Source organism: Chiloscyllium plagiosum, chromosome 17 (assembly GCF_004010195.1).
Source record: "Chiloscyllium plagiosum isolate BGI_BamShark_2017 chromosome 17, ASM401019v2, whole genome shotgun sequence".
In the NCBI taxonomy this organism is placed as follows: Eukaryota; Metazoa; Chordata; class Chondrichthyes; order Orectolobiformes; family Hemiscylliidae; genus Chiloscyllium; species Chiloscyllium plagiosum.
Genome location: NC_057726.1, coordinates 70,438,934 through 70,462,967, shown reverse-complemented (window position 1 = coordinate 70,462,967; position 24,034 = coordinate 70,438,934).

Sequence of the window (24,034 nt, the reverse complement as noted above, 5' to 3'; positions counted from 1 at the left end):
GCAATTTTCAGGTAAGGGGCAGGAGATTCAGACTGGATCACGAAAATAAACTTTTCACTCAGCAAGTGGTCATAATCTGGAATATGCTAACTTTTAACCTTTGAAAATACTTAATGAGTACTTCAGATACATTCAAGGATATGAGACAAATAGAGGAAAATGGGATTAGCATACTTTCAGTGGTAGTTATTTTAGTGCATACTCAATGGGCTGAACCGCCTTTTCTGTGCTATAGGAATCTATGAATGAACATTCACCCTGTCACCGCTGATACTCAGTACCAGCAGTGTCTACTAGCTTCAAGAAGCAATGCAGAAATTCACTGAAGATCCTTCCTTAGGCAACAACTTCCAGACCCACAACCACTTCCATCTGGAAGGACAATGGAAACAGATACATGGGAACATCGCTACCTGAAAGTTGCACTTCAAGCCACTTGTCATCCTGACTTGGAAATATATGGCTGTTCCTTCATTGTCATCATCATAGCCCCTATTGACATTATGGATCAACCTGCAGAACTTGGACTGAAGAAGGCAACTCAGCACCACATTCTCAAGGGACAGGCAATAATTACTAGGCCAACAAACAATACTCACATCTCACAAGTTAATTTATAAAAAACAGAAAGCATTTATCTTTCAATAAATGTTTTTTTCCACCTAAACTCTAATGAATCAATGCCCAATCTGCTGAAGAGTCCCGCATTCTTGCAGAGGAACACATTTTAGATTAGATTACCTACAGTATGGAAACAGGCCATTCAGCCCAACATGTCCACACTGACCCTCCGAAATCAACCCACCCAGGCCCATTTCCCTACATTTACCCCTGACTAATCCACCTAACGCTACGAGTAATTTAGCAGAGCCAATTCACCTAATATGAATATGTTTGGACTGTGGGAGGAAACCGGAGCATCCAGAGAAACCCACGCAGACAGGGGGAAAATGTGCAAACTCCACTTCACACAGACAGTTGCTCAAGGCGGGAATTGAACCCGGGTCCCTGTGAGACAGCTGTGCTAACCACTGAGCCAATGTGCCACCCGTGCCATGCTGCTTAGTTATGGTATTCACTGCTGCTATTCCTGGTGGCTTCTTCAACAGCATCTACAAACAATGTGGTCTCTATGAGGGATAAGAACAACAGATCCATGGAAACACAACCCTGATACGTCACTGTTTGTTCAAAGTTACTTTGTCCAATCCTGGAACAGAATAACTGACACTTGTGGTCTATAAGTGACTGATTAAATCAGATCACCAATGCTGTTCCCACACCAATTAGGGACGACAATAATTACTGGCCATAAGAATGATGCTCCACCTCATGTCATTTTCTTTTCCATCGTAAGGAAATACATAAACTGCAAGAACGAGCTGACTGAGCATTTTCTGAACTACTGACCCGACAAGCATATCCCACTTGAAATAAGAATGTCAAAATTCTACAAAAATATTAGTTGCTTTCACCAATGCTCTGTACATTTGTAGCAATACCTCCTAATTTCTGTACTTTTTTGCCTCACAAAAACATGAGAGGCCACATGACATCAGGTTTATTTGAAATCGCTAGCTTTTGGAGCACTGCTCCTTCATCAGGTGAAGTGAAGAAGGAACAATGATGAAGGAGCAACCCTTCAAAAGCCCTTCAAATATATCTGTTGGATAGTTATGGATCAGGCCAAACTGCTCTGAATATTTTAAGATAGCTTTGACCCTAACGTTTGCTTACTTTAAAGGTAGGTGTGAAGCAGGTGCTCCAGGTGTGATGCAAATGGTCAAACCACTCAACTTTGAGCAATATTCAATTTATTTAAACACTATTGTGAAAACGCAAATAAAAGAAAGAGGAATTTAGAATAACGTAACTATTGGTGGCTCAGTGGTTAGCACTGCCGCCTCACAGCACCAGAGACCTTTGTTTGATTCCAACCTCAGGCAGCTGTCTGTGTGGAGTTTGCATATTCTCACGGTATTTGCGTGGGTTTCCTCCCACATTCCAAACATGTGCAGGTCAGGAGAATTGGTCATGCTAAATTGCCCATGGTGTTAGGTACTTTTGTCAGGGGTAAATGTAGAGGACTGGGTCTGGGTGAGTCACCCTTCAGAGGGTCGGTGTGGACTTGTTGGGCTGATAGGCCTGTTTCCACTCTGTAGGGAATCTAATCTACTGGAAATTTAACCGAATAGTAAATGCAGTTACTGTCACTAATTAACTGTTCCAACATAGGAACATCCCATAATCACATCCCTTGGCAAAAAAGATAAACCAAACACAGATTCTTACAGGCAGGTTTTCAGTTCAGGATAGAACACCACCAAGAGAGATTTCAGAGAAAATCCCAGTAAGGAATCATTTATTGAAGCTTGCAACCCATCTGGGACTCAAACTTCTTGTGACTTTCCAGCTACAAGAAACTAAAAAGTCTGATCTGGGAGAACTGACCTCTCCCCTTCCACTTTAAAAAAATAAATAAACATGAAGGACTCTTAACCTGGGCAGTTCGTCACTGCCTTTACAAGCTCTCTTCAAATAACCTAGATCAGGATAATCTTTTTGAAGTGACAGCATCGTCTGACTTCTGATTTTGTCTACCCTCGTCCCACACTAGCACCTCAACACCTTGTAATAATAGGCAACACACCATTGGCCTTTGGATGTATTTGAAAACTTTGTTTGCTGTTAGTCTCCTACAGTGCTTTTAGGTCCCTCAATACAGCAGCATAATGTTGGAAAATGTTCTTTCAATTAAGCCTTTGCATTTCAATTCTTCCTTTAATAGAGTCATATAGACGCACAGCATGGAAACAGACCCTTCAGTCCAATGCTGACAAGATATTCCAAACCAATCTAGTCCCACCTGCCTGCACCCAGTCCATGTCCCTCCAAACTCTTCCTATTCATATACCCATCCTAATGCATTTTAAATGTTGCTATTGTACTCGCCTCCACAGTTCCTCTGGCAACTCATTCCAAACATGTACCACACCCTGTGTACAAAAGTTGCCACTTGGGTCACTTTTATATCTTTTTCTGTTGTGGTTCTGTTCGCCGAGCTGGAAGTTTTTGTTGCAAACGTTTCGTCCCCAGGCTAGGCGGCATCATCAATGCTTGGGAGCCTCCTGCGAAGCGCTTCTTTGATGTTTCCTCCGGTGTTTATAGTGATCTGTCCCTGCCGCTTCCGGTTGTCAGTTTCAGGTGTCCGCTGTAGTGGTTGGTATATTGGATCCAGGTCGATGTGTTTGTTGATGGAGTTTGTGGATGAATGCCATGCTTCTAGGAATTCCCTGGCTGTTCTCTGTCTGGCTTGCCCTATGATAGTAGTGTTGTCCCAGTCGAATTCATGTTGCTTGTTGTCTGCGTGTGTGGCTACGAAGGATAGCTGGTCGTGTCGTTTCGTGGCTAGTTGATGTTCATGTATGCGGACTGCACAAAACACTATATAGGACAAACAGGAAGACAGCTAACAATCCGCATACATGAACAACAACTAGCCACGAAACGACACGACCAGCTATCCTAAGTAGCCACACACGCAGACAACAAGCAACATGAATTCAACTGGGACAACACTACTATCATAGGGCAAGCCAGACAAAGAACAGCCAGGGAATTCCTAGAGGCATGGCATTCATCCACAAACTCCATCAACAAACACATCGACCTGGACCCAATATACCAACCACTACAGCGGACAGCTGAAACTGACAACCGGAAGCGGCAGGGACAGACCACTATAAACACCGGAGGAAACATCAAAGAAGCGCTTCGCAGGAGGCTCCCAAGCATTGATGATGTCGCCTAGCCTGGGGACGAAACGTTTGCAACAAAAACTTCCAGCTCGGCGAACAGAACCACAACAACGAGCACCCGAGCTACAAATCTTCGCACAAACTTTGAATATCTTTCTCTTCTCACACTAAACCTATCCCCTCTATTTCTGGACTCCCCCATCCTGAGGGAAAATACTTTGTCTATTTATCCTGTCCATGCCTCTCATGCTTTTGTAAACCTCTATAAGGTCACCCTTCAGCCTCTAACGCTCCATGGAAACTGCCCCAGCCTGTTCAGTGTCTCCCTATAGCTCAAATCCTCCAACCCTGGCAGCATCCTTGTCAATATTTTATGAATCCTTTCAAGTTTCACACCATCTTTCCGATAGGAAGGAGACCAGAATTGCGCGCAATATACCAACAGTGGTCTAACCAATGTCCTGTGCAGCTGCAACATGACCAATAAAACAAAGCATACCAAATGCTTCGTCACTATCCAATCTACCTGAGACTCCACTTTCAAGGAGCTATGAACCTGCACTCCAAGGTCTCTTTGTTCAGCAACACTCCCGAGGACCTTACCATTCAGTGTATAAGTCCTGCTAAGATTTGCTTTCTCAAAATGCAGCACCTCGCATTTTTCTGAATTAAACTGCATCTGCCACTTCTTAGCCCATCGGCCCATCTGATCAAGATCCCATTGTAATCTGAGATAATCTTCTTCACTGTCCACTACACCTCCAATTTTGGTGTCATCTGCAAACTTACTAACTATATCTCTTATGTTAACATCCAAATCATCCATATAAATGACAAAAAGAAGTAGACCCAGCACCGATCCTCATGGCACTCCACTGGTCACAGGCCTCTAGTCTGAAAAACAACCCTCCACCACTATGCTCTGTCTTATACCTTTGGGCCAGTTCTGCATCCAACTGGCTAGTTCTCCTGTATTCTGTGGGATCTAACCTTGCGAACCAGTCTCCCATGGGGAACCTTTTCAAATGGCTTATAGATCACAGCTACCTCTCTGCCTTCATTAATCCTCTTTGTTACTTCTTCAAAAAACTCAATCAAGTTTGTGAGACATGATTTCCCACGCACAAAACCATGTTGACTATCCCTATCAGTCCTTGTCTCTCCAAATATATGTACTTCCTGTCCCTGAGGATTTCCTCCAACAACTTGCCCGTCACCGACGTCAGGGTCACTAGTCTATAGCTCCTTAGCTTTTCATTAACAACCTTCTTAAACAGTGGTACCACGTTTGCTAACCTCTAGCCCCTCACCTGTAACTATTGATGATACAAATATTTCAGTGAGCAGACCAGCAATCACTTCCTTAGCCTCCCAAAGAGTTCTAGGGTACACCTGATCAGGTCCTGGGGATCTATTCACATTTATGTGTTTCAAGACATCCAGCACTTCCTCCTCTGTAATATGGTCATTTTTCAAGATGTCATAATCTATTTGCCTACATTCTATATCTTCCATGTCCTTTTCAACAGTAAATACTGATGCAAAATACTCATTTAATATCTCCCATTTTCTGCGGCTCCACAAAAAGGTGCCTTGCTGATCTTTGAGGGGCACTATTCTCCCCCTACTTACCTCTTTGTCCTTAATGTATTTGTAAAATCCCTTTGGATTCTCCTTTACTATACTTGCCAAAGCTATCTCATGTCTCCTTTTTGCAATCCTGATTTCCCTCTCAAGTATACTTCTACTGCCTTTATAATTTTCTAAGGAATCACTCAATCTATCCTGTCAATACTTGACACATGCTTCCTTCTATTTCTTAACCAAACCCTCAATTTCTTTAGTCATCCAACAATCCCTATACCTACCAGCCTTTCCTTTCACCCTAACAGGAATATACTTTCTCTGGACTCTTGTTATCTCATTTCTGAATGCTTCCTATTTTCTAGCCGTCCCCTTACCTGCGAATATTTGCCCCCAATCAGCTTTCGAAAGTTCTTGCCTAATATTGTCAAAATCAGCCTTTCTCCATCAATGTGGACTACTGCACAGAAACAGACCTTTCAGTTCAAAATATCCATGCTGAACAAGTATCCTGTATAAATCTATTCCCATTTGCCAGCATTTGGCTCATTCCCCTCTAAACCTGTCCTACTCCTATTTATCCTAATGCCTTTTAAACTTTGTATTTATACCAACCTCCACCACTTCCTCGGGCAGGTCATTCCATAATCGCACTACCCAATGTGTGAAAATCTTGTCCCTTCAGTCCCTTTTATATCCTTCCCCATCTCACCTTAAAGCTATGCCATCTAGTTCTGGACTCCCCACCCCAAGGAAACGACCTTGTCTATTTATACTGTCCATGCCCCTGCTGTCTAGTTTTGGACTCCACCCCAGGGAAAAGACCTTGTCTATTTATCCTGTCCTTGCCCCTCATAATTTTATAAACGTCTGTGACGTCATCTTTCAGACTCCAATGCTCCAGGGAAAATGGCCCAAGCCTATTCAGCCTTGCCCTTTAGCTCAAATCCTCCAACCCTGGCAACATCCTTGTACATCTTTTCTGAACCCTTTCAAGTTTCACAACATCATGCCTGTAGCAGGGAGATCAGAATTGAATGTAGTATTCCAGAAGTGGCCTCACCAATGTCCTATACAGTCACAGCCTGATCTTTGAACTCCTCTACTCAAGGTACTGACCAATAAGGGGAAGCATACCAAATGTCTTCTTCACTCGGACTCCACTTTCAAGGAATTATGAATCTACACCTATGAGATATTGTATTATGAGTCCCTGCACTAACCCGCTCAGAAGCGCTTTACATTTTCTATTCACAAGCGCTTTATCTTTGCTCACTCATAACTCCTTTACTAACCCACTCATAAATGAACACTGCATTTCCTTTTCATTCATTTATAATTCCCAAATGTAACACGGCTTCATTCATTCATAACACCACAGTAGCATATTTTATTATTGCAAGATAGACTAAAATATAAACATTACTTACAAACCCAATACCGCTTCTTCGCACCCTTATCAGGCCTATTTCTTCTTCAAAAGCTGCCTCTGAATAGGGTTATAGAGTCTTAGAAATGTACTGCACTGAAACAGATCTTTCGGTCCAACTCATCTATGCTGACCAGATACCCCAACCCAATCTAGTCCCACCTGCCAGCACCAGGCCCATATCCCTCCAAACCCTTCCTATTCATATACCCATCCAGATGCCTTTTAAATGTTGCAATTGTACTAACCTCTATCACTTCCTCTGGCAGCTCATTCAATACAAGTACCACCCTTTGTGTGAAAAAGGTGCCCCTTAGCTCTCTTTTATATCTTTCTCCTCTCAACCTAAACCTATGCCCTTAGGTTTTGTACTCCCCCACCCCAGGGAAAAGACTTTGTCCATTTATCATGAACAATGCCATCCCCATCAAGTCTCCACAAAACATTGTAATATTAATCAGCCCTTATCAACTGACTCTCAGACCTGAATAGATTAAAGAACACCGAACAGTTTCCCAATTAGTTTTAACTGGGTTGCTACCCTCTTAAGAAACTAACTGTCAAAACAGCACTTCTGTGAAATTGCATGAATGACTGAAGCACACCAAGAGTATGGTGCTGGAAAAGCACAGCAGGTCAGGCAGCATCGGAGGAGCAGGATGCTGCCTGACCTGCTGTGCTTTTCCAGCACCACTCACTCGACCCTGATCTCCAGCATCTGCAGTCCTCACTTTCTCCCTTCCGGAGACTCACATCATCAAATATTCAATAATCTCCCAACCCAGCTGCGGTAATCAGTTTAATATCCTTTATTTTTTATCCAGTGCAGGTATAATTTCCAACTTATTTAGAGCATATAGGCCAAGTGTTTTTACAAATATTTGCTAACTTAAAAGACAAAAGGACTAACATCTCTTAACTATGCAAGCAGTCCAGACGGACACTCCTAATCCCATCAGAAGTAACAGCCAACATTTAACAGATGGTTAACTTATCTGCTATCTCCTCTCAAAGCTTTGTGTACTGTAGATAAAACAATGTAACACCACATGATGGAATTTTAATATATGTTAGAACTGTCTATAAAGAGGCAAATATAAGAACTGTATTTCAGGATTCTATCGCCACATTGAACTTGTGCAAGTGTGGTTGTTGAATAAAGAGGCTATTTTCATCACTCACTGATTTTGGTCGTTATTTGAACATGATCGCACACACCACAAGGTCTCTTTGCTCAGCAATACTCGCCACGGCCTTACCATTAAGTTCATAAGTCCTGCTCTGATTTGCCTTTCCAAAATGTAGCATCTCACATTTATCTAAATTAAACTCCATCTGCCACTCCTCAGTCCATTGGCCCCCCTGCTCAAGATCGAGAGTGTGGTTTTGGAAAATCACAGCAGGTCAGGCAGCATTTGAGGAGCAGGAGAATCGATGTTTTAGGCATAAGCCCTTAATCAGGATGTTCTCCACTACACCTCAAATTTTGAGGTCATCTGCAAACTTTCTAATTATACTTATGTTCACATCCAAATAATTAATGTAAATGATGAAAAGCAGTGAACCCAGTACCAATCATTATGGCACACTGCTGGTCACAGGCCTCCAGTCTGAAAAGCAACCCTCCATCCCCATCCTCTCTCTTCTAGTAGTTCTGTATCCAATAGCTAGTTGTCCCTGTATTCCATGTGATCCAACCTTGCTAATTAGTCTACCATAAGGAAACTTGTTCAGTGCATTACTGAAGTTCATATAGATCATGTCCGCTGCTCTTTACTCATCAATCATCTTCATTACTTCTTCAACAAAATCAATACAGTTAATGAGACACGGTTTCTCATACACAAAGCAATGTTGAATACCCCGAATCAATCCTTGCCTTTTCAAATACATGTCATCAGGCTCCACCTATGTTCCAGCCATGCCAACATGAAAATGATCCATTTTGTCACAAGTCTGACTGTTCATATGACTATTTTTAAACTATAACCCCTTTATCTGGACTTCCCCAACTATCAGAAGATTCTTCCCACATCAGGATTTTATATGTTTTTATGAAATCCCCCCAATTCTCCTAAATTCCACTCATTATATCTTAGTCGATCCAATCTTTCCTCATATGTCAGTCCTGCCATTGTGGGAATTTGCTGGACTTCCCCAACAGCAAGAATGTCCTTCCTCAGACGAGGAGACCAAAACTGCACATTATACTCAAGCTGTGGCCCTGCATAACTGCAGCAAGACATCCTTACTCTGATATTCAAATCCTCCTGCTTTGAAGGCCGGCATGCCATTAGCTTTCCTCACTGCCTGCTGCACCTGCATGCCAACCTTCAGTGACTGTTCCACCATGATACCCCGGTCTCGTTGCATGTCATCGTTTTCTAAACTACCACCATTCAAATAATAATCTGCCTTCCTGGTTTTGTGAAATATTTATCTACATCATTTTATATTGCATTTGCTAGGTATTTGCAAAAAAACAGACAATTCCCCATCCTGGATGACTTTCTGTCTGACATAGCGCAAGTTGGTCAAAGTATTGAGTACAGGAGTTGGAAGGTCATGTTGTGGCTGTACAGGTCATTGGTTACGCCACTGCTGGAATATCGCATGCAGGTCTGGTCTGCTTCCTTTTAGAAAGATGTTGTGATACTTGAAAGGGTTCAGGAAAGATTTACATGGATATTGCCAAGGTTGGAGAGTTTGAGCTATTCAGAGGCTGAATAGGCTAGGGCTGTTTTTCCTGGAGCATTGGAAGCTGAGGGGTGACCTTCTAGAGGTTTATAAAATCATGAGGGGCATGGATAGCGTAAATAGACAAGGTCTTTTCTCTGGGTTGGGGGAGTCCAGAACTAGAGGGCATAGGTTTAGGGTGAAAGATTTAAAACGACCTAAAGGGCAACTTTTTCATGCAAAGGGTGAATGGAATGAGCTGCCAGAGGAAGTGGTGGAGGCTGGTACAATTACAACATTTAAAAGGCATCTGGGTGGGTACATGAATAGGAAGGATTTAGAGGGATATAGCCAACTGCTGAAAAATGGAACTAGATTTATTTAGGATATCTGGTCGGCAATGACGAGTTGAACTGAAGGGTCTGTTTCCATGCTCTACATGTCTATGACTCCGTAAGAAGGCACAACAATACTATTTCTTCCTGAGGCAGCTTAGGAAATTCAGCATATCCATAACGACCCTCAACAACTTTTACAGATGCTCCATAGAAAGCATTTTTTCCAGTTGAATAACGACCTGGCATGGCAACTGCTCTGACCAGGGCCATGTGAAAAGACAAAACGTTGTGTGCACAGCCCGGACCATCATCGAAGCCGATCTCCAATCCAAGGACTCCATTTACACTTCTCATTGTCATGGAAAAGCTGCCAACATCATTGAAGACCCCTCCCACCCTGGTGATGCTCTCTTCCAATCACTTCCTATCGGCAGAAGATGCTGCACACACACTCCAGAAGTTTCAAGAACAGCTTTTCCCTGTTGTTATTAGCCTGCTGAATGGACCTTGCTCTCTTCAAATAATATTCATTTTGCTTTACACACCTCCGATGCAGCCATAGCCTTGTCTACCTCACTCTGTCTAAGCACCCTCTGATCTGTACGTCGTGGTTTGCTATGATCTGCCTCTACTGCTTGCAAAACAAAGCTTTTCATTGTACATAGGTACATGTGACTATAATGAATCAAATCAAATCAAATACAAGCCTTAAACACGATTACAAAAAGAATCATTTTGTCGGAGCTCTTTATTTTGCATTTATAATTCGCAAGAAAATAAAATGCAAAGTGGAAAGAAAATTCTTAATCTATGAGAGGAGACAGCTCCTTGGACAACAATCACACTCTGATTGGTAAGGGCATTGCATGAAAAACGCATGAGTTCATGACAACTGATAGTTAACCGTCAAGTTTTATTAAAATGTGAAATTGAAAGATTTGTTTTTGGTTGGTTAGGGCTGAATAATCATAATTATGACATTTTCAGTTTCACTCCGCAGAGGCTGCCTGACCTGTTAAATGTTTGAGATTTTTTCTTTCAGAGAAGTCTGTAATTTTCATCACACATCTTGATTCTTGAGTGTAGGTTGTGTAACATCTGGAGGTGTGTTGTGCATCACAGTATTTCTAGTTATTCTCCCTTATACAGCTGGAAATAATCATGTTATTCATCAATGAAAACTCTTAGAGTCATTACGGTTGGATCATCAGTCATGTTTATATTGTTGAAAGTCAAGGACAGAAACGTGAATTCACTTGTTTGGAAATCATCTGAGGTCTATCCCAGAATGCTGAGGGAGGTGAGGAAGGCAATTGTTGGGGCCCTGTCTGAAATCTTTATATCCTCTTCAGTCACAGAAGAGATCTGAGTGAACTGTAGAGTAGCCAATGTTGTTCCTTTATTTAAGAAGAACAGAGGGGATAATTCAAGAAATTATATGCCGGTGAGCTTTATGTCAATGGTAGGGAAGCTGTTGAAAAAGATTCTTAGGGATAGGATTTTCTCATTGTTGGAAAAAGTTGGACTTACAAGAAAAGGCAGGATGAACGTGACTGAGGGTGATCATGTCTCACAGATTTGGTTGAGTCTTTTGAGGAAATGACAAAGATGATTGTTGACGGCAGGACAGTAGATATTGTTCATAGGGACTTCAGAAAGACCTTTATCAAGGTACCTCATGGCAGGCCGATACAAAAGGTAAAGTTACATGGGATCTGAAAGCTGATAAGATAGTGATCACTGGTGATTTGGAGGAGAATGTAAGGCTTCTGAATTCTGTGGATGGCACAAAGATTTTGAGAGCTGCAGATAGTAAGGAGGATTGCTAGAGAAGATAGAAGGATGTAGATAGGCGAGAGACTGAAGTAGAGAAATGGCATATGGCATTTAATCTGGACAATGTGAAATAATGTATTTTGGAAGGTTCAATTTAGGATGGAAGTCTGCAGTAAGTGGCAGAACATTTAGAAGCATTAGTATACAGAGGAATTAAGGTATACAGGCCCACAATTCCTTGAAAGTGGCAATAGAAGTGGATAAGGTGGTCAAGATGGCAGATATTGCCTTCATTGGTTGGGGGATAGAGTTTTAAAGTCGGCACGTCATGGTGCAGCTGTATAGAACTTTAGTGAGGTCACATTTGGAACATTACAAACAGTTCTGGTCACCACACGACCAGAAGGATTAGTCACAGAGTCATAAAGAATGGAAACATGCCCTTTGGTCCAATTCACGCATGGCAACCAAATTTCCCAAACTAGACTCGTTGCATTTTCCATAATGTGGCCCATAGCCCTCTAAACCTTTCCTATTCATATATCTGTCAAAGTGTCTTTTAGAACATTGTACATATAATAGTACAGCACAGAACAGGCCCTTCAGCCCACGATGTTGTGCCGACCATTGATCCTCATGTAAGGTAAACCTAATGTACGAACTCTCAAATTTCTGTGACCATATGCATGTCCAGCAGTCTCTTAAATATCCCCAATGACCTCGCTTCCAGAACTGCTTCTGGCAACGCATTCCATGCTCTCACAACTCTCTGCGTAAAGATCCCGCCTCTGACATCCCCTCTATACTTTCCGCCAAACAGCTTAAAACTGTGACGCCTTGTGTTAACAATTTCTGCCCTGGGAAAAAGTCTCTGGCTATCAACTCTATCTATGCCTCTCATTATCTTGTACACCTCAATTAGGTCCCCTCTCTTCCTTCTTTTTTTCAATGAAAAACGTCCGAGCTCAGTCAACCTCTCCTCATAAGATAAGCCCTCCAGTCCAGGCAGCATCCTGGTAAACTTCCTCTGAACCCTCTCTAAAGCATCCACATCTTTCCTATAATAGGGCAACCAGAACTGGGCACAGTATTCCAAGTGCGGTCTAACCAAAGTTTTATAGAGCTGCAACAAGATCTCACGGCTCTTAAAGTCAATCCCCCGTTAATGAAAGCCAAAGCACCATATGCCTTCTTAACAACCTTGTCCACTTGGGTGGCAATTTTAAGTGATCTATGTACATGCACCCCAAGATCCCGCTGTTCCTCCACACTGCCAAGAATCCTGTCTTTAATCCTGTACTCAACTTTCAAGTTCGACCTTCCAAAATGCATCACTTCGCATTTATCCAGGTTGAACTCCACCTGCCATCACTCAGCCCATCGCTGCATCCTGTCAATATCACGCTGCAGCCTACAACAGTCCTCTATACTGTCAACGACACCTCCAACCTTTGTGTCGTCTGCTAACTTGCTAACCCATCCCTCAATCTCCTCATCCAAGTCATTAATAAAATTTACAAAGAGTAGAGGCCCAAGAAAAGAGCCCTGTGGAACACCACTCACCACTGACATCCAGACAGAATACTTTTCTTCAACTCGCTGTCTTCTGTAGACCAGCCAATTCTGTATCCAGACAGTTAAATGTCCCTGTATCCCATTCCTCCTGACCTTCCGAAAGAGCCTACCATGGGGAACCTTATCAAATGTCTTGCTGAAGTCCATATACACCACATCCACCCCTCGATCCTCATCAACTTGTCTGGTAACATCCTCAAAGAACTCAATAAGATTTGTGAGGCATGACCTGCCCCTCACACAGCGTGCTGACGGCATTTAATCAAGCCATGCTCTTCCATGGTCATAAATCTATCCCTCAGAATCCTTTCTAACACCTTGCAGATGACAGACGTGAGACTGACTGGTCTGTAATTGCCGGGGATTTCCCTATTTCCTTTCTTGAAGAGAGGAATTACATTTGCCTCCCTCCAGTTCTCAGGTACGACTCCGGTGGAGAGCGAGGATGCAAAGATCTTTGCAAGTGGCGAAGCAATCACATTTCTCGCTTCCTAAAGCAGCCGAGGACAAATCTGGTCTGGCCCTGGCGACTTGTCAATCTTAATGTTTGTCACAATTTTCAGCACATCTGCTTCCTCAATCTCTATCCATTCCAGCATGCTTACCTGCTCCTCAATGGTTTCATTCACGACAAGGTCCTTTTCTTTAGTAAAGGCAGAAGCAAAAAACTCATTTAAGGCTTCTCCTACCTCCTAAGACCCTATACACAAGTTCCCTATGCTATCCCTGATCGACCCTACTCTTTCTTTGATCATTCTCTTATTCCTCACATACGTGTAAAATGCCTTTGGATTCTCCCTAATCCTTCCTGCCAAGCCTTTTTCGTGCCCCCTCCATGCTCTCCTCAGACCATTTTTGAGCTCCTTCCTTGCCAGCCTGTAATCCTCTAGAGCTGAGCAAGACCCTTGCTTCCTCCACCTTACGTAAGTTGCCTTCTTTCTTTTGACAAGAATCTCATTGTTTAAATGTTGTAATTGAACCTGCATCCATCACTTCCTATGGTAGTTCATTTGACATATTAACCACCATCTACGTGAAAATGTTGCCTTTTAAATCTTTCTCCTCTCATCTTAAAATATGCCCTCTAGTTTTGAATTTCCATACCCTAAGGCAAAGCATTTGCCACTCATCTTATCTGTGTCCTTCACAATTTAAAACAACCTTAATAACACCACCCATCAACCTCCTCTGCTTCAGTGAAAACACTTCCAGCCTATCTTTGGAAAGAGAAAAGGTTTATCGGGATGGTGCCTGGCTGGGAGAATATTAGAAATGAGGAGAGATTAGACAAATCTGATTTGCTATTGTTTGAATGTCAGAGGCAGAGGGGTAACCGAATAGAAGTTTACAAAATTATGAGAGGCATTGATAAAATTGATTTAATCTGTATCGAAATACCTATTACAAGAGGATATGGTCAAAGGGGGAAGGTTTAAAGGAGATGTGAGAGGCAAGGTTTTGCATCAAGCTTGGTAAGTGCCTGGAATGCATTGCTGGAGGAAGTGGTGGGGGCAGATCCAAAGACTACATTTAAGAGGCAGCTTTACAGATATAGCATCACAGAGGGAAACCTTCGTTAATTTAGAAAGGCATCATGTGTTAGTGCAGGCTTGACGGGCCAAAGGGTCAGTTCATCTGCTGTACATTTCTGTGTTCTTGTGTGGAACACATTTTACTTGCAAATATTCAGTCCAAGCCAGAATGTCATCCAGATCTTGCTGCATGTTGGCAATAACTGCATTTCTGGCCATATGACAGAGGGAATAATATTGATGATGCAGCTGAGAATATTTGACAGTAATGACTCTATAACATGAGACACTGTGGAACAAATCATGTACTCTTTATCTGAAAGTTTAAATATTAGGGTCCTGTATTGGAAGCTATTTGAATCACTGACTATGCATCTCAGTTTAGGTCATGGAATATTTGCAAATAGCCATCCCAAGTCTATGTTGAGAAAACAGTTTGAAGTTTGATGACTGTATAAAACTTGGGATAATGACATTAACCAGATAATCCACTCACTGAAGGATTATCCACTTCCTTCGACTCTGCCGCATCTGCTCCCAGGAGGACCAGTTCCAAAAACGCACAACCCAGATGGCCTCCTTCTTCAAGGACCGCAATTTCCCCCCCGACGTGGTCGACGATGCCCTCCACCGCATCTCTTCCACTTCCCGCTCCTCCGCCCTTGAACCCCGCCCCTCCAACCGCCACCAGGACAGAACCCCACTGGTCCTCACCTACCACCCCACCAACCTCCATGTACAGCGCATCATCCGCCGTCACTTCCGCCACCTCCAAACAGACCCCAGCACCAAGAATATATTTCCCTCCCCTCCCCTATCAGCTTTCCGTAGAGACCACTCCCTCCGCGACTCCCCTGTCAGATCCACACCCCCCACCGACCCAACCACCACTCCCGGCACCTTCCCTTGCAACCGCAGGAGGTGCAACACTTGCGCCCACACCTCCCCCCTCACTTCTCTCCAAGGCCCCAAGGGAAACTTCCATATCCGCCACAGATTCACCTGCACCTCCACCCACATCATCTACTGCATCCGCTGCAGCCGGTGTGGCCTCCTCTATATTGGGGAGACAGGCCGCCTACTTGCGGAGCGATTCAGAGAGCACCTCTGGGCCACCCGGACGAACCAACCCAACCAACCTGTGGCACAGCATTTCAACTCCCCCTCCCACTCCACCGAGGATATGCAGGTCATTGGACTCATCCACCGCCAAACCACAACAAACCGACGGTCGGAGGAGGAGCGTCTTATCTTCCGACTGGGAACCCTCCAACCACAGGGGATGAACATGGACTTCACCAGTTTCTTCATCCCCCCTCCCCCCACCTTGTCTCAGCCGAATCCCTCCAGCCCGGCACCGCCTTCCTGACCTGCAGTCTTCTTCTTGACCTCTCCGCCTCCATCCTACTCCGACCTATCACCCTCACCTTGACCTCTTTCCACCTATCACACTTCCAACACCCCTCCCCCAAGTCCCTCCTCCCTACCTTTTATCTTAGCCTGCTGGACAAACTTTCCTCATTCCTGAAGAAGGGCTTATGCCCGAAACGTCGATTCTCCTGTTCCCTGGATGCTGCCTGACCTGCTGCGCTTTTCCAGCAACACATTTCCAGCTCTGATCTCCAGCATCTGCAGACCTCACTTTCTCCTCACTGAAGGAAGACCCAATTGATTTTGCAGCAGGCTTGCCACTCTCTGGGAGAATAACTGTTTCCTCATCTCAGTCTGAAAAGGTTTAACCCTTATCCATAAACTCCCTCATTCTGTAATCCCCACCAATGGGAGCATCTGCCCTTTGTCTAACTTATCAGAATTTTATAGGTTTAGATGAGGCTATCCTCATTCTTCTTCACTCCAGTGAATTCTATTGTAGCCAATTCAATCAGTCCGTGCACTTCAGTCCTACTATTCCAGGAATCAATTTTTTAAACCTTCACTGCATCCCTTCAAATAACAAAAAGCATCCTTCCTTAGAAGGGCTCAGTGGTCAGCACTGCAGCCTCACAGCACCATGGACCTGGGTTCAATCCCAGCCTTGGACAATTGTCTATGTGGAGTTTGCACATTCTCCTTGTGTCTGCATGGATTATCTCTGGGTGCTCTGGTTTCCTCCTATGATCCAAAGATGTGCATATTAGGTGAATTAGCCATGCTAAATTGCCCATAGTGTACAGGGATGCGTAGGTTAGGTACATTGGTGAGGGGTTTATGTCAAGTAACATGGTCGGTGAATGGGTTAGGGTGAGTTGCTCTTTGGAGGGTCGGTGTGGACTTTTTTGGGCCAAATGACCTGCTTCCTATTCTATGATCAAAGAGGAGACCAAAACTGGAGGCAATATTCCAGGTGTGGCCTCACCAAAGTGCTATATAATTGCATTCCTGTTGTCTCACTGTGAAGGCCAATCTACAGTTTGCCTACTGCACCTTTGTACTTAACTTCAACAAACGGTGCACGAAGGAACCCAGGTATTCTCTCCTCTCAGTTTGCAGTCATTCAAATAATAATCTGCCTGCATATTTTTACTACCGTTAAATTGTCCTCAGAAAAGTCAAAGAACTGTAAGGCAAGGTCTACACCGAGAGGAAAGGTTGGCCATTTCACTTGAACTGCTGTACTCCCTCAAGAGCAAGAGCATCCTTCCATAACCAGGGAGAACAAAACTGCAGACAATATACCAGGTGTGGCCTCACCAATGTCTTTTATAACCGCAGCAAGACATCAAAACTTATCACTCTGAAGGCCAATACTCAGTTTTTGACCCTTACTGCCTACTGCACCTGTGGGTTTATAGCTGAGCTGAGACACCCAGCTCTCATTGAGCACTTCCTTCTCTCAAGTTGTAGCTGTTCAAATAATAATCTGTTGACATATTTTTGCTATCAAAATAAATAACCTCATATTTTCCTAATTATGCTGTATCTGTCATGTATTGTCTCACTCACTCAACCGATCCAAGCCACACTGCAATGTTTCCAAATCCTCCTCACAGCTGACTCTTCCACCTAAGTTTCTATCATCTGCAAGTTTTGAGATATTGCATTTAGCACTCTCCTCTAAATCTTTACCATATATTTTGAATAGCTGGGGTCCTAAGACTGATCCCTGCAGTAACTCACTAGTCACTGCCTGCCATTCAGAAAAAGACCCATTTATTCCAACTCTTTGTTTCTTGTCTACTAATCAATATTCTATCCAGTTCAATGCACTAACCCCAATCACATGTAATTTAATTAAAGTCCAAGCAAACCAGATTCATTGGCTACCCTGTCCAGCTTTATTAGTTGCATCCCAGGAGAATTTCAGCCTTGTCAAGCATGTTTTTTCCTTTTCCAAATCCATGCTGATTGTCTCAGGTTCTTTATAAGAATGCTTTAGAAGTGCTCTGCTATGATATCCTTCATAATGGACTTGAGTATTTTCCCAGAATTTACACAAGCTTTCATTCACTACTTTCAGTCTAACTCCCTTTTATAGCCAATGGGGTTACATTAGCTACCCTCCAATCTGTAAGAACTGTTCTCGAATATAAAGAATCTTGGAAAATGACACCAATGCATCGATTATTTTTATGGTCATTTCCTTGAGTAATCCTGGATGTAGATTACCAGACCTTGGCCTTTTCTCAGCCTTTAATCCCATCAAATTCATTAACACAATTTCTCTATGAATGCATATTTGTTTCAGTTCCTCCCTCTCACTAAACCTGTGTTCACTGTCATTTTTGGTGTGTTATTCATGTCCTCCTTTGTGAAGACAGAAGGGAAGTAGAAATTTAGTTTGTCAGCCATTTTTTTGTTCTGCGTTTTAAATTCACCTGTTTCTGACTGTGAGGGACTGACATTAGTTTTCGTAAATCTTTTTCTCTTGACATTCTCAAAGAAACCTTTAAGGTTATTTCTTACATTCCTAAAACGTTTATCCTCAGGCTCTATTTTCAGCTCCTTCAAGCAAGTCCTTGATGCTTTTGAAACTGTTCCCAATTCTCAGGTCTCTGGCCTTTCCTTTGTATCTAATACTCGATCACTTCCCTCACATGCAAAGGTGTGACCACTATTCTCTGAGCACTCTTGCACCAAACAAGAATACACATTTTTTTGTAGTTCATCCATTCACTCTTTCAATGTTTGTCATTGCCTGTCAAATGTCATTCCTTTCAGTAACCTTATCCATTCCAGTGTAGGAACTCATGGTTTGTACCATCATACTTTCCCTTAGTAAAGTTCAGGATCCGAGTCTCAGAATCAGATATGTCACTTTCCGTTTTTATAAAGTGGGCACCTGCATGTGTGCACCTGCATCAGATGGACAGCAGTGGTGCAAGAAGACGATTCACCACCTGCTCTCAAGGATAGATAGGAGTGGGCAGCAAATCCTGGCTTTGCCAAAGTTTTCACGTTCCTTGGAAAGAATGAAATGAATCTATTGCAGCTACTTGTGAAATGAGCCTTGCATCCTTCTGGAACATTCTCTAGGTATTCAAGTGCATGCTTTGCAGAACTATTTTTCTGGATGCCTCGTATTTCTGTGATCCTAGTCCATATTCAGTATTTCTGCACTCTCTTCCAATAACATTTCTTTTTCGGGTTCAAGTCTGTTTGTTCAACAGACTGCAAGTAATATCAAAGTGGTGCAAGAAAACGACTCACCACCTGCTCTCAAGGATAGATAGGAGTGGGCAGCAAATCCTGGCTTTGCCAAAGTTTTCACGTTCCTTGGAAAGAATGAAATGAATCTATTGCAGCTACTTGTGAAATGAGCCTTGCATCCTTCTGGAACATTCTCTAGGTATTCAAGTGCATGCTTTGCAGAACTATTTTTCTGGATGCCTCGTATTTCTGTGATCCTAGTCCATGTTCAGTATTTCTGCACTTTATTCCAACAACATTTCTTTTTAGGGTTCAAGTCTGTTTGTTCAACAGACTGCAAGTAATATCAACCTAATTATGTCCTTGAGGATTTGGTTACTATGTATATAGACTCCTTGAGTTGGTGACACTTTCAAGTGAAGGTTTGAATGTGTGACACAGAAAATGAAGTATCCTTTCAATGCGGTACCAACAGTGCCTGATGTTGAGGTTATTTACTGCCCTGTTCTCATTGCTATTGGAGTGTCCAGTAAGTATTATTTGTCCACAATTGCATAATCGATCAACTGTTTCTCTTTTGAAAATGATCCATTTCCGAGGCAAGAATGGAAATCAAAGCAATGCCATTTACGAGAAGTGCTTCTTTTCCTAAACGGTTAATTCAACATTACTTTAAAATCTTTTCAAAATCACATCTGAACCAATTGAGACCCTTGTAAATGTAATGGTACTTCTCAACAAAAAAAAAATTTCAATGATATTCCTTTACACCTTCAAAGAGTGATGATCTTATGCAGTTTGATTAATATGACAAAACTGAGCCTGCTGATGTCAAACTATCTTATGTGCTTGCAATATGTCGTCTAATTTAGATAGTTTGTGATATGTTCAAATAATGGAAATACTAGCTTTTGATTGATTTGACATGGAAATATGCAATTTCATGAACGGAGCCAACATTTCACATGATTCTTTACTGAAGCAAGACAAAGTATTGGGAATATTTGAATGACAAAGTAATTTGAGTTTATAATTCTGTGACCATTGGCAATTATTTCATTGGTTGGGATGAGTTATGCTGAAAAGCCACTTTCACTAATTGGAAATTACTGCCTTTGAGTCAAGCACAGATAACACCACAACCAACTTAACCATGATCTTACTCAAAGTCTCCAGTCTCGAGTTTTGAATAGACAGCACATGCTTCTATGTACTTTGGTCTTTGCCAAAGTATTTAGCATTTTTTAATTCTCTCGTGGAGCATGGGTGTTGTTGGCTGGCCAACATTTACTTCTCATCCATAGTTGCCCTTGAGAACGTGGTGGTGAGATGCCTTCTTGAACTGCTGCAGTCCACATCCTGCCGATAAACCCACAATTGGAAATTGAAGGATTTTGACCAACATCAGAAAAGGAACAGTGGTATATTTCTAAATCAAGTTGGTGAATGGCTTGGTGGGGAATTAGCAGGTGTTCACATGTATCTGCTGCCCTGATGGTTCTGGATGGAATTGAACATGAGTTTGCAAAGTGCTTGGTGGGGAATTAGCAGGTGTTCACATGTATCTGCTTGGTGGGACATGAGTTTGGAAGGATCTTGGACAAAATTTCACAGTTCCTCTTGTGGATGATAGTGCACATTGCAACTGCTAAGCTTTCGTGGTGCTGAGAGTGAATGTTTGTAGATGTGATACCACAGAAGGAGGCTGCTTTGTCCTGGATGGTGTCAAACTTCTTGATTGTTGTTGGTGCTTCAAGGCAAGCGGAGAGTATTCCACCATACTCCTGAATTGTGCATTGTAAAGGGTGGGCAGACTTTCGGAATCAAGAGGTGAGTTATTCACTGCAGTATTCCTTGGTTCTTATTTGCTTTTGTAGCCATTGTATTTTGCACTGAGCCCAGTTGAGGTATTGGTCAACAGTGACTCCAAGGATGTTGATAACAGGGAAGTCTGTAATGGTAACACTATTGAATGTCAAGGAGTAGTAGAAACATTATCTCTAATTTGAGCTGGTCATTGTGTGGTACAAAATTTACTTTCCATTTGTCAGCCCAAACCTGAATAATGGCATCTCTTACTGCATTTAAACATAAACCACTTCAGTATCTGAGGAGTTGTGAATGTTGCTGGACATTGTGCTACTGTCAGTGAGCAACCTCACATCTGACCTTATGATGGAAGGAAGATAATCGATGAAGCAGCTTAATGTTGCTGAAAGGGGATCAAGATTGGGAGCTAAACATTCAAGGATATACATCCTATTGAAAAACAGGCAGGTAAGCAGAGCCTTGTTTGAGAAAAATGAAATTGAATCAAGAGCAATAAATAAAGTAGGGTCATATGTAATAGAATTTGAATGGGTAGAGTTGAGGAACCCCAATGGTAAGAAAATCATAATGAGAGGTATCTACAGGCCTCTAAACAGCAATCAAAATGTAGGGGATAAGATACACCAAAATAGAGGAAAGTTGTGTAAAAAAGGTCAAGTTACAGTGATGATGGGAGATGTCAATATGCAGGTGGACTGGGAAACCAGGTTGATAGTAGATCACAAGAAAATGAATTTGTGGAATGTCTAAGAAATGCTTTTTCAAGCAGCTTGTAGTGGAGCCCCCTGAGACAATATTGGATTTAGTGTTGTACAATGAGGCAGACTTGATAAGGGAGCTTAAGGTGAAGGAACCCTTCAGAGGCAGTCACCATAATATGGTAGAATTTATGCTGTAGTTTGATCGGGAGAAGGTGGAACCAGATATCATGGTCTTATAGTTGAATAAAGATAACTACAGAGGCATGAGCTGACCAGAATTGACTGGGAGACAAGCCTAGTAAGGAAGACAGTGGGAGAGCAATGGCAGGAATTTCTGGGAGTAATTTGAGAGACACAGCAAAAATTCATCCTGAGAAAAAGGAAGCATACTAAAGGGAGGATGAAGCAACTTTAGCTAACCAGAATAAAAGCAAAAGAGAAAGCATATAATGTGGCAAAAGGCAGTGAGAAGCTAGAAACTGGGAAGCCTACAAAGACCAACAGAGGACAACAAAGAAATAAGGGGGGAGAAGGTTATATCTGAGGGTAAGCCAAAAATATTAGTAAAGATTGCAAGAGTTTCTCTAAATATAGAAAGTACAAAGGAGAGGCTCAAGTGGGCATCAGGCAGCTGGAAAATGATGCTAGAGAAGTAGCAATGGGGAACAAAGAAATGAGTGAGGATTTGAATAAGCACTGATCTCAGTCTTTATTGTGTAAAACACCATAATGATTCCTGATGAAGAGCTTATGCTCGAATCGTTGACTCTCCTGCTTCTCAGTTGATACCTGACTGGCTGTGCTCTTTGCAGCACCACACTTTTTGAGTCTGATATCCAGCATCTGCAGTCCTCATTTCCCCCCCGGATAATATCCTAAAAATTCAAGAGAGTTGGGGAACAGAGATGAGTATGTTGGCCACCATCAAGGAGAAGATGCTACAAAAAATGAAAGGTCTGGAAGTGGATACATTGTGTGGACAAATGGGTTACATCATAGACATCTGAAGGAGATAGCTGAAGAGAGAACATAGAACATTACAGTGCACTACAGACCCTTCGGCCCTCGATGTTGCTCCGATCTGTGAAACCAATCTAAAGCCTATCTAACCTACACTATTCCATTATCATCCATATATTTATCCAATGACCATTTCAATGCCCTTAAAGTTAGCAAGTCCACTACTGTTGCAGGCAAGGCAATCCACACCGCACTACTCTCTGAATAAAGAATCTACCTCTGACATCGGTCCAATATCTATCACCCTTCAATTTAAAGCGATGTATCCTCATGGTAGCCATCACCATCTGAGGAAAAAGGTTCTCTCTATCCACCATAACTAATCGTCTGATCATCTTGTATGTCTCTATTAAGTCAGCTCTTAACCGTCTTCTCTCTGATGAAAACAGCCTCGAGTTTCTTCATAAGATCTTCCCTCCATACCAGGTAACATCCAAGTAATCTCCTCTGCACCTTTTACAATGCTTCCATGTCCTTCCTACAATGCGACCAGAACTGTACACAATTCTCCAGGTGCGGCCACATCAGTGATTCGCACAGTTGCAACATGACATCTTGGCTCCAAAACTAAATCCCTCTATTAATAAAAGCTAACACACTATATGCCTTCTTAACAACCCTGTCAAACTGAATGGCAACTATCAGGGATCCATGCAATGACTCTGAGATCTCTCTGCTCACCCATACTACCAAGACTCTTACGTTACATTACTCTGCATTCCTGTTACTCATTTCAAAGTGAATCACCTCACACTTTTGCGCATTAAACTCTATTTGCCACGTCTCAGCCCAGCCCTGCTGCTTATCTATGTCCCTCTGTGATCTGCAACATTTTTCTGCACTGTCCACAACTCCACCGAATTTAGCATCATCCGCAAATTTATTAACCCATCCTTCTGTGCCCTCATTCAGGTTATTTATAAAAATGACAAACAGCAGAACCCCCTAGACAGATCTGAGCGGTACACCACGAGGAACTGAATTTCAGAATGAATGTTTCCTATTAACCACAATCCTCTGTCTTCTTTCAGCTAGCCAATTTCTGATCCAAACCATTAAATCACTCTCAACCCCATGCCTCCATACTTGAACCATTTCTAATGCTTTATGAAATCCATATACTGCACAACAACCACTGTACCCTCATCCACCTGTCTGGTCACCATCTCAAAGAACTCAATAAGCTTTATTAGGTATGACCTACCCTTCACAAAACCATGCTGGCTAC